Source organism: Alexandromys fortis, unplaced genomic scaffold (assembly GCF_014885135.2).
Source record: "Alexandromys fortis isolate MF-2015 unplaced genomic scaffold, M_Fortis_MF-2015_v1.1 scaffold_318, whole genome shotgun sequence".
In the NCBI taxonomy this organism is placed as follows: Eukaryota; Metazoa; Chordata; class Mammalia; order Rodentia; family Cricetidae; genus Alexandromys; species Alexandromys fortis.
In genome coordinates this window covers 296,127-312,056 of record NW_026068194.1, presented here as the reverse complement: position 1 = coordinate 312,056, position 15,930 = coordinate 296,127, and the positions used below count along the sequence as shown (strand labels likewise).

The window sequence follows — 15,930 nt, the reverse complement described above, 5'->3', positions numbered from 1 at the left end:
GCGGGAGGATTGCGAGCCAGGCCAGTCTGGTTACAAAGTAAGACCCTGTTGCTTTTGAAAAAAAAAAATTCCAATGGTATACCAGATACTGGTTTCAATGTCCCAAAATACTAAGAAACAAACAAACAAAATACCATTTTTCTCCAGTTCCCAACATCCAGTATGTCAATTTATAAATGAATTACGTATCCCCAAACTCTTTTCCCCTCACTTAACAATTTAAGTGAGCTCATAAAGTAGAAGTGACTCAAACCTAAGGTAAACATAAATGTCCTGGGCTGGAGGGACCACTACATCTGAAGAGTGCTTCCTGCTCTTCCAGAGGACCCAGGTTTGGTTCCCCACAACCATGCTGGGCAGCTCACCATCACCAGTAATTCTGGTTCCTTCACACAAGCAGCAATTTACTCATTTAGACACATAAAAAAGCACATAAATAAAATGATAATAATATAAATAAGAAAATAAATAAAACATCTAAATGTATCAAACATTAATAAGCCCCTGCCAGAGTACACTAGCGTGAGTGCCCAATCTCTACCTCCTCTGGAAAGACTAATAATATCTAGTCTTGGTACCTTGGCAATAAAAAAAAAAAAAAACAAATAGCAGACCCACTAAGAGCCTCATCTCTGAAATGCATATACCAGAAAAATAAGGGTAGTTGTGGCCATCATTTTTCCCACCAATTTTCTTTCCTCTGAGATCCGAAAGCAAGAGGGTTCTCTAGCATTCTGATGCCGTGAAGTCCAACGGGTCTGGAGAACAGACTGAACGTGTCACTTACACTTGCGAAGGTAGAATTCTACCACCCTGTATTTCTGCCTAGTTGCCCTCTAAACTAACCTGAAGACACGCTGTGCCTAGACTGTCTCACCAGCAGTTCGCAAGGATTAATGTCTCTCTTATAAGGGTTACCCCCAAACTTTGAAGAAGAGGATGAAATCATTTCTGAATCACTGGTTTGCTGTCCAAAGGTCCTGTTGATTACATCATATGGGTTAAACTGACCAAAGAATCAGAAGATAGGCCAGATTAGTGGCCTGTTCTCTTGCAGCTGATAAAATCCAGTGGGAACAATGTTAAATCACAAATAAGACATATATTCCAGCCTGTCTTTGTGCAAACTACTCAAACTGCACAGGTCTTCGTTCCCTTCGTCTGAAATGCGTTTTAAGGACGGCAAAGTAATAATTCGGCTAGCAGTACTCCAGCGGGAAAACCACAAAGAATAGAAAAGGAAAGTGGAAATCAGAGCAAGTAGTAGCAGCATATGTCATGTATATCTCCTGAGTGGGAATTTCTAATATGCATCCTACAGAGGAGAAAAGCAAGGTTCGTGCTCATGCAACCAGTTAGTGGTGGTAGTAGGCTTTCAAAGTAGATCTTTTTATTACCCCAAACCAACAATCTTCAGCTTACAATCCAAATTTAAATATTATTCTCTCTTTTCTCTGTCACTATTACACTAAGTACATATAAATACTTTATATATTTTTTTTCGCAGTGACAGTAATATTAGAGAAAATAAGGTATTGTTCTCTTGGCCACCTGTTAGGATGTGATTTAGTTTCTTCAAAATTCTTAAGGCCAAAAAAGTACAAAAAAGCTTCACCTTGTAGCTAAGCAAATCCTTTCGCTCCAGTAATCACAGCAATGCTGGCTGATCATCCACCTACAGGAACTAACCTCTTGGGCACATCTTAAGGAGCCTAGACTGGGCTATGCTTTGGCTTCCTACTGCAACCAAGCTCAGTCCCCCGAAAAAGAGCTGGCACACCCTAACCAGCTCCTCCTCAGAGGTTCCTTGAAGGGGTCTTGCCATTAGTACCAAGAGACCAGGCTCCCAACTTAACTCTTCGCTGCCCCTCCTCCAGCTTCTGAGAAGCATCTCTACCTGCTACTGCTTGGGGGAAGGGAGGGGTGACGTAAGTGGGATCACCGGTCTTCCAAATCCTCTTCTCTCTAGCTGAGACTTTAGATGTATGGGGTTACAACAAACCACTTAAGGAGAATTGAGTGCACCGAGACAGGACAGACTGAACTAGACAAACCTATCCATTCTGGTTCCCTTTCAATTCTTCCACAAGGCCCCCCGAAGTACCCCCTCCTCTTAGTCTCTCTTCACAATCCTTAAGGGAAATCATTTCCCCTTGAGTTTAATTTGATTCCACATAATGTTCTTACCCCTTCCGCTCACACGCCCCCCATCCCACTTCACTGCTAAAATCCAAAGCCAAGTGGGTGTGTGCGGTTGGCGGCGGCGGCGGCATCGGCGGCGGTATCGGCGGCGGCGGGAGGGGGTGAGTTAGAACCTAGACTGAGGACAGGAGAGTGGGTTCTTTCCCGAGTCACTTACCGCCCTTGTCTCTAGCTGAGGACTCCTGAAGTGTCCGGAGCTCAAGCAGTCCTCCCGGAGACTCTTACTCCTGAGCTGATCTCAAGACAGCTGTTACCCTCGCACCCGCCCATGTCTGACAGCGCGCCTGGCAACGCGCTTTAGCCTCCTCTTCCTTGGTCCCCCACCTCTCTGTTTTCTCCGGGCTGGGAAAGGATGGGGAAAACGAAAAAGGGGGGGAGTCGATTCAGACCCAGCTGGGCCACCCTCAGAACAAGGGAAACAAAGCTTTCAAGCATCCAAGCCCCGAATCGGGGCGGCAGAGCAGACTTCCTAAAAAGAATCCTCCCACTGCAGCCTTCCCTGTGCTAAAAATACAGCGGCTTCTCCGGGGCGAAGTGGCCAGGGCTAAAGCTCCTGCGTTCCCCCTTTTACCTCAACCGATTCAGTTCCGGCCAAGCCCATTCTCCACCCACCTCAGAACTCCTCACGCCCTCCCCGAGAGAGCTGGGGCGGGGTCCCGACCAAGCACCCAAACCTCAGATCACGACTTGAACGCAAAGTTGAGACGGAGAAGGAGTCAGTGAAGACCCACAAGCAGACAGCGCCAGAGGACCCCCCCCCCTCCCCACGCAGCGGTTAGCGCTGCACACCCGGCGCCTTCCTAAAAAGAAAGGAGGAAAAGGCGCCGGCGAATGGTCGAAACATATAGGAAAACACCAGCCCAGGGCAGGGGTTCCCACGCGAGTGGGAGGCACTGCCGCCGGACCGCGTCAGAGAGACTTCCCGGTGGTACCTGGCCGCCCCTCTGGTACACCACGCCCGTGGGGTCAGAGCTTGGCGCGCTCGCCGGGCAACCTGAGTAGGTGGAGTGTTTAGCTCTTTCTCTGGCAGACTAGGCCCAGAAGAGAGGTGTGACTACCATGAGGACTCCACCTAGGGTGGAGTTCCTTAAAAGGGACAAGTGGCCGCTAGAGGGGAGTGGAGTAGGAGGGGGTGGAGATGGGTGGGGCAGAGAAGGCGGAGGGACAGGAGAGGGGGTGGGGCGAGACCTAGGAGCTAGGAGCTGGCCTCGCCCCTGGCGGCCGTGTCTGTTGGCCTCCTGCAGCAGCAGGTAGAACTGAAATCAGTTTCAGTGAATACTCAGTCCCTGACTGGGGTTTTCGGACACCCTACATGCTCACCTATCCACCAGGATTTAAGCTCTCCAGGGGAGGATGAGAAGGGTGTGGTGACTAGGAGTAAGGGCTCTCCAGGAAGAAAAGGATGCGGAATAGGGAGTGTCAGAAAGATGGTAACTGTAAGAGGATTTTTACCCTCCCAGTTCTCCATGGCAACGCGTGACACTAGCAAGGACAAGAGGGGTCACAGTGTCTTTTTAGGGAGGACGCTTAAGAGGAAAGGAGATTGGAGCTGAGTGCATTTTCTAGCAATGGACAAGAGAAGGTGAGAGTGAAGGAGAAGGCGGGGGAAATGAGTTGAAGATGAATTCCTAACACCTTGTGGCCCTGGCAGGGAGAGTTCAGAGAGGCTTTCCGAGTCTCCCAGCTACCTGCTCTCTAAGAATAGAGTTCTCAACCCCCTGAGACTGCCTCTCCGCCAAGCATTGGCTAACATCCCTGAAGAACTGAATCCATAGACTAGAAGCCACATTTCCAGCATTTCTTGCCCTTGCCTTAAAGTCCTTCTCTAGCTGATTTTAATGGAAACTCAGGAAGTCACAGATAACCACAGCCTCCTTCCAGTGTCTCTTCCCTAGCACAGTTCTTTCAAAGGGGAAGGAAAAGAGAGAGAAGGAACAAAGGAGAAGAAGGGAAGGAGCAGCCAAGCAAAAGGAATAATAATAGGTTCCACGTTTTCAGCACCTCATATGGGCAGTTCACTGGGCCAGGTACCATTATAGTCAACCATTTTCCTTTATTCCTGGTAACAACCCTGGAAAGTAGGTAGCACTATATTTTTATGCCCCGTCAGGGAGTACTGGGGATTGAATTCGGGGCCTGGTGTATTCTAAGCAAGCACTCTACCACTCAGCTGTATCCCCAGCTCATTTTTGGTGTTATTTGTTTGAGACAGGTAGTCTTACGATGGAGCTCAGGTTAATGTTATAGACTAGGCTGACCTCAAACTCACCAGTCTCCTGCCTCAGCTTCATTAGTTCTGAGTTTACAGGCATGCACTGACTGTCACACCCAGCTTCTTATGAAAAAGAATAAGGAAACTGGGGGGGGGGGGTCACAGCTCAGTATGTGCCCCGCAGGTAGGTCCATTCTCTTAACTGCTCTTCTGTTCAGATGTGTTTTTAACATCTTGTTTTCCTTCACTCCCCAAACAATCTCTTCTCCCACTGGTAGTTGAGCGACCACCTGAACATTCAAGGCAACACCTCGGAATCCTTCCACTTGCTGTGACGATCCAGAGGCTGCCTTTATCTTAAGCAGCAGCGGTTTTGCTGTTCTACTAGATCTTACCCAGATTCGAAATCTCTGATAATCCCAGACTTTTTCCAATCTTGTGGGCATAAAACACCTTACCTTCTCTATCTGAAGTGGCCCTTTAAACTCTGACTTACGTTTTTAAAAGGACTGACTAAAGGTCATCCCCTCTCCTTATTTAATTCGCTCAGGAAGAACTGACCATTTCTTGCTGCACCTCTAGGTTTGTTATAACGGCTTCTCCTTATTACTGTACCATAATGTCCTGGAGGTTAGGCATCAGATGTGACTCTGTCTGCAATGTACATGCTGGGTATTATTATCAATAATAGTTATCAAGCAGTAGCTATGCTGAACTCTGTGCTATCGCTATCCTTCCTGTGTAGAAACCAAGGAACAAGGATTAAACAGCACATATATGGACTTGCTACGTGAAAGAATGTCCCTGCAGTAGGAGCTTTTATAAATGCCTCTTTCTATACACCATATTTCCACTGCTGCCCACAGCCCTACCCTGCTTACAAGGTAAGACTTGCTAAGTGAAAGGCATGCAATACAATGTACAACTGTATGTATTCTACTTTAAAAGGGTCATTTTATCCCTTGAATTCTTATGTTCTTAACATATAAAATCTGGGGAATATTGCTAAAAAAATATTTTTCATCAGTCCAAGACTATCCTCAGTAATGTCAGACGATTTTAGATTCAAGGATGGAAAACTGCTTTTTACCAAAGACTAATATATTTTTGTGATGTGAAAAATAAGGAGAGGCAGACTTTTGTAATACATTCCAACGTCAACCACCACTAGAATTCTTTATTTATGCTAGGTATACTCTTTGGTAATCATGAATTCTTTATTTAATCTATGCAGGCTCCTCAAGAAGTTGTGTCCATTTGAAGATAGTAAAACAATCTGTCCTCTTGCTAAAAGTGATTTATTTTAGACTCCTGTTTTTTGTCTGCCTCACCTGTTGTTTGTATAGAAAACATTGTATCAGATTGCCAAATTCTGTTTTTGGGAAAAAGGTCAATTATTAAGCCTTAGGTAAATAAACTCAAGATTCCTTCCCATCCATTCCTCCATCCATTTAGTCAACGAAACATGCTGAGTACCTATGCCATAATGAGAAGCACGTTGAACATTAGAAGGAGAAATAAAACCTCCCATTCTTTCCCAGGAACTCCAGTGTAGGAGCCCTTGACTTCAAAACACCCAGTGTTTTTGCTTCACATTTTTCCTTTGAAGTTTTTAGATATGATATCTGTCTTGCTTGAAGGAACTATGTACCCCAGCACCACAGTTCATTGTAAAGATGGAGTTTTTCTTGGTATTGTCTCTGTTGTTTTTCCATAATGTGGACTGAACCCAGTACACTGTGTATGTTTGGTAAGCACTTCTCACTGAGCCACACCCAACCTTGTCCTTTGCCACTTGTCACATCAATAACCAGCATGCCACTTATGTCAGATGGAAAGTTGTGACAGAGCAGACACGAAAAAGATGCAGTGTTTCTTCCTTGTAGGAAGCACCTCAGGCTCCCCTTTTCTTAGGTGACTTAAGAAATAAAGCAAATAGCAACAAGTATCTTCAACTTGTTCCATTCCACCCAAAGCATAAGGGAGACTGAGTAATTGAAAAAGTTGCCTAAATGCTCCTCTACATCAGAGGGGGAAGGTGAGAGTTAAATTATATACTGAACTCAATGAAAGATGGCAGAAAAGCCTGCAGACACCCAGGTCTCACAAGAAGCTGCTCTTTGCTGCCCTTCTTCCTTTTCACTCTCCTGACTCTCCTCTTCTTCCAGAATGCAAGCCAACAAACTACCAGGGTGGAGCCCGGAATGAGGGCTAGAGGGAGAAGAGGAGGAAAAGCCTCAGGAAGAGGTCTCCACCCTCCCGGCTCCCAGCAGAACAACAACAACAATTTAAAATACTTGAAGAGCTGGGGCTAAGGAGAAGGTGGGGCAAAAAAAAAAAAAAGGGCAGAAGAGGATGATGAGGAAGGGTGGAGACCAGGGAGGGGACTTAGAGGGTCAGCAGAGTAGAGAAGCCTGGGGGACAAGGAGGAAGTAGTACATAAGCAAAAAAAAAAAAATCAGCCTTCTTATGATATTGTTGTTCCTGGGACAGCAAGAATATTGCCAAAACCAGTGCTTAGCTCAGACCTAGTGGGAACAAAATCGCCCTCCTCACCCACTTTTTTTTTTTGCTCTGCAGTTCCCCAGGGGGTATAATCTCCCTGCAAGCTTAGCTGGTCGCTGGTCGCAGACCTTTTGCGTCCCTGCTAGTGGAGGGACAGTGTAGAGTTCCTCCCATGGCTCAGAGGACATCACGAAGGTTACTGGCAGCAAAGGATAAGGACAGTAAGGAAGAAGGATGTCTATTTAGATGAGAAGAGAAGAACCTGGGGGAAAAAAAAACTTGGTCTGTAAGCTGTGCAAAGGTGAGCAAAAGCTTTCACGTCTCTAAACACCAGTTTCTACAGCGATTTCTTTTACAGAAATACTGTTAGCTCTGGCTTCACAGAACTGTCAAAAAGATTAAATAAGACACAGAGGAGGCTTTGCAGTGACTAGTGAATTTAAGCTTTGGGGCTTCTTTCCCAGAATGGAAGAAATCAAACTGTTTTTCCCGAAAGTCTCCAGAGTTCTATCAGCAATCAGTCCCTGAAAAACCTACCTCAGCCCGATGAGATTACCGCCTGCAAAGCACAGTGCTCTGCACAAAGGAAGCTCTCAAAGGTTAACTAGTGTTACTCTTAACAATGGAACCTCTGAACTCTGAGTCTCCTTTTTGGCCACAGAGGTTGAAGCAGTGACCCATATTCTTTGTATTTCCTCTCCTTATACACGTAAATACACTAATTTACAAAAATAGCAACCAAAGTGCTTGCTCTAATACACCCAGAGGCACAACTAAATTCACCTTAGGAACATCCAATGGGCCAGGAGCATATGGCCAGAATTTGAGATCAACCCAGGCAAGTTCTAGCAGGCCTACAACTCCTATAAATTTAATTGTGCCTTAGGCCACTAACTTTATAAATAAAAGCTTGATTATTTGTGGTGGTGATGGTGGTGGTGACGGTGGTGGTGGTGGTGGTGGTGGTGTATGTGTTTAGGACAAGATGTTGGGCTCCCGTGGATTTTTACACCACTCAGACTACAGAAGTTACCACACCCATAAACTGGAGGAAGGAAGAGCCTTCAGAGTCAGCAACCAAGTCAAACCAGAAAAACTGGGAGTCTGCGCCTCACCTAAGGAAAGGGGTAATATAGTCTTGTCCCTAGAATGTCTATTCCTGAGTCAGTATAAGACTTGAGTTCTTGCTTTCATATTACACAAATAAACATATGAGATTATCTAAGGAAATGTATAAATAGGACAGAAATTTCTTTATCACTAGGCTGATTCAGGAGTGCTAGGTCCCCAGAGGCAAAATGTCCCGGTAGAAGAGTATGGTCTAGCTCCCACTGTCCCCCAAACGAGTAAGGAATGGATCCTTACCCTGGGGACCAGAACAGTGTATCGCGTCCCTCAGAAAGTGACACAGAAAATCTGAATAGGGGTTCTGCTTATGGTGCTTTCTTAATAGCTTTCTTAACACACCTACTAAAAGTACTGAAGCCATTTGCTTTATTTTCTTCATTCTTCCTTTCACCAAACAGCCTTGTATTGTACTAGCTTTTATCCTCCAATCAATCCCACAAACACAGTTAAAGCAGTTTGACAGGGAGGGACAATGACGGGGCATTACCCTCTCCAGTCAGTACAGTGATGAATTTCAATGAGTATGTCAGGCAGATTAGCAGTAGCAATTCACTTCCTAAGATGAGATAAATGGTCTGATCAGGGATGAGAGTCTAATTAGTATGCCATGGGGATACACCTATTCACATGGTAGAAACACATAATTGCAATGGTCAGGACTATATGGCCAAGTGGAGTAAATATACATGAATATGCTGAAAATAAAGTGTGGGGGACACAAATCCTTGCAAGAGTTAGTCACCCCAGTTACAGAATGTTGGTGTGGAAAAGGCCTAAAGATGTTATTTCAGTAAGTTTTTTTTAACATGTGCCACGCGTGCCAATAGTTCTAGGAAGGATCATTTTGGATGGCACACAGATAAATATTTTCCCATACTGTGTATTTATTTTATGGTTACCTTCTATTTACAGAAAATAAAACTGGCTTTCCATTTTCAGTCATGCTATTTTTGTAAAAAATTATTTTTATTGAAGTCAGCCCATTTAAGTAAGAAGTAAGCAATGCTACAGATATGTTCTAAATCATGAAAGTAACTCAAACATAATTGATCTTTAGCAAGCCAGTGTGAATCTAATTATCCCAATCCAACAGTTCATTTGTTGGACACCTTGATTTAGAGGAGTGTGTTAACACCTCAGTCTACAAATAAAAATCAAACTTGCCTGTTTCTCCTGCAGCCATGGCAGAATTGACAATAGAGCATGGCATTTTAACACTGAACCTAGGGGGAAAGCCACCTGCCCCTACTTATTGAACTAGTCCACTTGATACTACAATGCTTTCTTTTGGCTTTTACGCCATCGTGACATATGCCTCCCATAGGGCTTGTCGTATTCTATGAAATTTATTTTTTTTTATGTGCAATTTACTCATTTGACTGCTAGCTCCTTGATGTCAGGAGTTTGATCACCATAGTTCAGTAACATCATGTTTTCATTTCTGAGGATAGTACCTGTACTGTGGCAAATGCCCAGTGAAAGTTGGTACAGTATAATAATTAAGAATCAGAGGCAGAGATCTGCATATGAATACTGCCACCAATTCATTAACACTGCCCCTAGTTCATCACTTAGCTCTGAGGCACTGGACAACTTACATAAGCTGCCTGGGTCTTGGTTTCCTTATTTCTTAGAATGAGGATTAGGGGAAAGTTGCTGAAGGCGACACTGAGAAGATGAGGTGACAATACGTGTACTTGGTACAGAGTGAGCGCTAGCATATTTTACAGACTGAGAATCCCTAACCCAGAAATCTAAAGTGCTCTGGATTCTGAAGCATTTGGAGTGCTTAGACAGCAAAGGTGGAAATGGTCCTGACCTGCCATCAGAGAATTATACTTAAAGTGCAGTTCCACTAGGGGCTGGTGAGATGTGCTGGCTGAAAAACCAGATGCATTGAGTTTGATACCCAGAACTCGCATAACATGGTGAAAAGTCAAAACGGACTCTTGCAATGTGTTCTCTCACGTCCACATGTGTACACAAATGCATGCACATACTCACACCTTAAATAATACAAACGTAGAAAATACATTCTCACGAAATATTACATAAAATTACCTTCACGCTATTCCCATAAATTGAAACAAAAACAAATTTCATATTTAACCATGAGGCCCATACGCACGATAAATTAGTATATAAATATATATATATCTTCCACAATCTGAGGAAAAAGTGGAAAACTAAAACATCTGTTCCCAAGCATTTGGATAAGGGACTCAAAACCTGAATTTGTGTTGAACTCAATTATACTTTATTACTCCTGAGACTCAACTCTGGAGAAATACAGATAAGACTATTTTTTCCATCCATGATCATCCAAATGCCTCCTATTCTTTCCTTTCTCATTCCTAATGGCTCAATCCATTTCTGTAACATCGTTTCCACACGTTGCTATCTGCTATCTTAGTTACAACAAATTATAGGACTGCCCAGCCAGTGATGCCATCTCCCAGAAACCAAGGTGCTTTAGCATATTAGTTCACCAGGTAATTAAGTGCAAGAGTAAGTCTATTAACAGAAAAACAGAAAGAAGGGCAAAGGAAGACCATCACTTCATACTTAGATGTAATAGGAGAGATTGAGTGTTCAACAATAAGATATTAGGGAGCTAAATTACAAAACGCCCACATAACAAATATACTGCTAGCCAGATTTCATATGTCCTCTCTCCAAAACTCATATCTTGAAACCTTGATTCCCAAGGTGATGTTATTAAGAGAAAGGACCCTTGAGAAAGCTATAAAACGGCTTAAGGGACAGACTTTATCCCCTTCCCCACTTTCATTCCTTTTGCCAAGTAAAGACAATGCTCATACCTTCTGGAGAGCCAGCAACAAGGTACCATCTTAGAAGCAAAAAACAGCTCTTATAAGACAGTGATCTGCAAGATCCTTGATCTTCTATGTAACAGGTTTTAGAACAACGAGACATAAACTCCCACTGTAAAATAGTCACTATGTGATATCATTTAGCAGCATAAAAGAATGATAATATACAGACATAAGAATTTACACTTTAAGCTATGCAAAGTGGCAGGAAGATCATAAACTGCAGTCCACTCTGGGCTACAGAGCAAGTTCTCATCTCAAAACAGAAACACGAATAGGAATATACTTCAGTGGGAATAGGTTTGCTTAAGCTTTGGAAGCCAAGTCCTAAACAAAAAAAAAAAAGAAAAGAAAAAAGAAATGGGAGAAAGGGAGGAAGGGAGGGAGGGAGAGAGGAAGAGAGGGACGAAAGGAGGGAGGAAGGGAGGGAAAAGGGGGGAAAGGAAAGGAAATTAGGATATTGTGTAGTATTGGGTTGAAAAGTAAGACAAAAAAATATATAGTGTCATTTAAATTTGCCTAAACACACATTTTTGTTACAAAAATATATTTAGCATTAAAAAAGAATGGCCTGTAGAATTATCTGAAAACTTCATAATATCTAAAATATTTTCTATAATAATCATGAATTATTTTTATATTTGGAAAATATGGGTTGGACATAGATTAGCCTGTGGGCAGCACAGATTGTGGTGAATTTTATGTTTTATGTTTCCACCTGCACATGCACACAATAAACAGATGTAAAACAAATTTTAATCTCTCCTAATTGGTTTTCCTAACAACATTTGCCCTCCTGAACTGCAGCTATAATTGGCTATTCCAAGTCAGAAATTTCTCAAAAGTGTCCGTCTCAAGACAAAACTTAATGCCACTAAATATGGTTTTCTCTTTCTAAGGTTTTCTCCCTGATGGCTTTGCTTCAATGAGCATTTGCCACCGAATAAAGACACTGTTTTGTGAGCCAAAGTGCACAGATCTTGGCAGAATGTTCTCCCATGCTTCCATGTTTAGCAGATCATTTCCTCTGCAGCAGTAATCCCGGTTTCTAGTTGGGTATACTGTGTGTTTGTGTGATTCCTGCTTCTCCTATCAGACCTGATTGAAAGAAGCAGAATCTAGGTCAGCTTTACTCAAGGATGTAATTTAGTTCTTGAAAGAAAGTAACTGCTCAATAAATATTTGTTAATTTCACTGACTGGATCACTGAATCATTGATTTCTTTAAATGTCATGTTCATCTATTTTGTTTTGAGAAAGGGTCTCTTTGTGAGACCCAGTCTAAGCTCTAACTCACTATTGTTCCCAGTACATATGCCATTATGCCCCACATTTATCTTTAACTTCTCTGTTCTACAGTTTCCTGATGATATCTGCATGGGATTTTGGTGGGAATCAGGTAGGTTGTAGAAGCTTCTTTTCCCAAAATGAAAACCAGGAAAAAACCTGAGGAAGAAATAACTCAAGAGGTTGGGTGGTTGTGGCACACGCCTTTAATAGCAGCACTCAGGAGGCAAAGGCCAGCAGATCTCTGTGAGTTCAAGGCCAGCCTGGTCCGCAACAGCCTACCTCTGTCTCCCAAGAGCTGGGATTAAAGGCATGTGCCACCACTGTCTAGCCAGATAAGAAACTTTTAAATTTATATAAATTTTTGAATGACAATTCTTTTTGCAAGCCTATATCTGTTCTTGATTGTTCTGTGCTGAAATAATAGAATGGGGTGATTCCTCTATTAGCAAACAAATAAAAACAAAGCAAGAGGTACTTTTTCATGGCAATTCAGAAGGCATTTACTACACAACTTTTTGAACAGAGAAATTTCTTACAAACTAATCCCTGTGATTCCATGCAATGTTGCTGCTCCCATTTCAGCATGCCAGAAAAGCATGTGCTTTTCTGCACAAAACAATTCAATATTGCTTATTATGTAAAATAAGAAGATATAATTTAACTTACATTATTTTTTGCCAAAGATACAAATGAGCACATTGAAAAAGGAAACCAAAAGATCAGATTCCTTATTTGGCTAACTGTCTGAACTGTAACCTAGTACAGAGACGGCTCTGTGCTTAAGAGCACATACAGCTCTTGCAGAGGAACTGAGTTTGGCTTCCAGAATCCACAAGTAACTGTCTGTAACTCCGGCTCATGGAGATCTGACACCTCTGGCCTCTATGGGTACTTGTATTCACACACAGACATAGACACAGACAGACAGACAGATACACACACACACACACACACACACACACACTTAAAATAATAAAAATAATTCCTAAAACTTAAAATATAAGGGTTACAAATAATAAAGCCTATGGGAGTAACCAACCAATGTCTGTTTTGACTTAAGGCTCACTCCATGAGATGGAACCCATACCTGACACTGCTTGGGTAACTAAAACCAGAGCCTAGATAGCCCAGAGACCTGGGGTAAACCAAACACTGCTGCTCTAAAAGAGCATCACTAAAATGACTCCTAATGATATTTTGCTATACTCTTAGATCAGTGCCTTGCTCAGTCACCATCAAAGAAGTTTCCTTTTTAGCAAATGGGAACAAAATACAGAAACCCACAGCCCAACATTAGAGAAAGAGAGCATGGCCTTGGAACACACATCTCTAAATGAGATATCTTCATCAAATCCCTTTCCTCAGAGCTCAGGGTACCTTTGGAAGAGGAGGCTGTGAAAAGAGCACAAAAGGCAGAGGGGATGGAGGCCACCAGGAAAAGAAGGCCCTCTAAATCAGCTCAGCAAAGCTCATATGAACTCAGAGAGACTGAGAGAGCAGGCATGGGGTCAAGGCAGGTCTGCACCAGGTCCTCTGTATGTATATTATAGCTTTCAGTTTAGTAATTTTTTTTCCGGTTTTTCTAGACAGGGTTTCTCTGCGTAGCCCTGGCTGTCCTGGAACTCACGCTGTAGACCAGGCTGGCTACAGAGATCCGCCTGCCTCTGCCTCCCCGGGGCTGGGATTGAAGGTGTGCGCCACCACTGCCGGCTCAGTTTCATACTTTTATGGGACTCTTGATTATATAAACAAATGAGTCTCTGATTCTTGTGCCTTGTCTTGGACTCTTTTCCTCCTACTGGTTTGCCTTGTACAACTTTAATGTGATGTTTTGCTTTAATATTTTATTTTTCTAAAAAAGAATAAAATTGATTATTTTATTTTTTAAAAAAAGATGACTGAATTATAATGATTTGTGCATAAAATACGAACAAATTAGGTAAAATAAAAAGCTATGTAAACAGCATCTTTGTGAAAAATAAGTTTCTCATGCAAAACTAAGATTTTGTGACACATCTTAAGCCTCCAGCAGATTACGGACATCACACTTCAGCACAGATACTCATCTGAATGTCTTGCTAAGATCCAGCCTCACTCAGATATAGTGGATTACTGCAAGGAACCCAAAACTTCTCATGTCTCACAAGTTTCCAGGTCCCAGAGCCCACATGAAGTACTGTGGAGCCACGGGAACCTGCCTTCTGCTACTGGGCTACTTACTGCTCTATGAGACTCAGAAACAGTCACCATACACACAGCAGCCACACTTTGCTGCTATTCATAGCAAAAAAATTATTTCCATTATTAACTGTAAAACATTCCCTCCACGGAAGCAGCTAAAAGTAATGACTACCATATTAGCACACTATATACCATATGCTCCATTTGCTTCCTGCTACTTCACTGAGATGCACATTTTACAGTAAGACCTAGTGATACATGAGCAAGTTCCAGGACAGCCAAGGCTACACAGAGAAACACTGTCTCAGAAACCAAAACAAATAAAAAAGTTGTTTCTTTTATCTTTTGCGATTATAATATAATATCATCCTTTCTCCCTTCCCTTTCCTTTCTCCGAGTCTTCCTATATACCCCTTCTTGCTCTGTTTTAATTGCATGGTCTAATTTTTTATTAATTGTTGTAATATACATATATGTACATGCGTGTGTGTGTTCCTAAATGTATAAGTACAACCTACTCAATCTGTATAATGTACTTATATGTATGTTTTCAGGGCTAGCAATTGGTATTAGATATCCAATTGGTGTGCTCTTCTCTGGGGAAGACGATTTCTTCCACCCTCAGCATTGCCTGTTGGCCTGGCACCTCATGGACTTTTACCTATCCACTTTAACATGTCTACTGCTGTTGCCCTTGTTCAATTCATGTTTAAATAGTCACGATGGTGAGACTTTATGGGCATAACTTCTGACATTTGGAAGAGAGGCAATCTCACAGCAAGCACCCTGTTCCACTCTCTTAAAATCACTGTGCCCCCTCCTTGCCTTGCCCTCTCTTAGGAGTGGAGGGGGTGGGGTGGGAGGAAGTAGAGGGAGTAGGAGGAGGGGGGGAGTGGGAATTTGAACTGGTATTTTTTAAAAGTAATAAAATAAAATAATAAAAAAGAAAGTGGCACACAGGCTGTCAATTTATTTCGTGTCTGAATTACTCTCTCTTCCTACGTATTGGATTATTTTTTGTATAGTGAAATTGGAACTGAATAAAGATATAATTTACTTAAAAAAAATCGTTCTGCCCCATCTTCTGCAATAATTCCTGAGCCTTAGGTGTAGCAGTTGAACTGTAGTTGGTTCATTTGGGATGCAGCTCCACACCTCTACATTTTGATTGGTTGTAGTTTTCTGTAATGGTCCTCATCTATTATAAAGAGAAGTTTCTTTGACTGAGGGGTTAAGACTACACTTATCTGAGTGATATCTTGATTTATTTTTCTATTGCTAAGAAGACACCATGACCAATGCAACTCATAGAAGGAAGAGTTTATTGGGCATTACAGTTTCCGAGTACAGCTGAGAGTCCTTAACATCATGGCTGGGATCATGGCAGCAGGCAGTAGGCGTGGTACTGGATGTAGCTGAGGACTTACAGCTGATCCTCAAGCAAGGGGCAGAAAGCTAACTGGAAATGACTTGAAGTTTTGAAACCTCAAAAGCTCACCCACCAGGACACATCTCCTCCAACAAGGGCATACTACCTAATCCTTCCCAAATAGTTCTACCAAGTGGGGACTAAGCCGTC

The 15,930-nt window shown here is 42.6% G+C and overlaps 1 protein-coding gene across 6 annotated transcripts in view; it reads right to left on the bottom strand.

Annotated features, from left to right (window-relative positions):
* Klf8 (KLF transcription factor 8) overlaps positions 1–15,930 on the bottom strand; it is a 155,281-nt gene that overhangs the window by 32,388 nt on the left and 106,963 nt on the right. Inside the window, exons 1-2 of one of the 6 annotated variants that reach the window (XM_050129672.1) lie at positions 3,135–3,237; positions 2,360–2,544 (exon numbers count right to left, since the gene is read on the bottom strand). The exons of 3 other annotated variants lie outside the window; for them this stretch is intronic. The gene's annotated coding sequence lies outside the window, so the exon portion shown is untranslated. Of the gene's footprint in view, positions 1–2,359; positions 3,013–3,134; positions 3,275–15,930 lie in introns of those variants that run through there. 2 more of the 6 variants (XM_050129675.1, XM_050129671.1) reach the window with 2 other exon arrangements.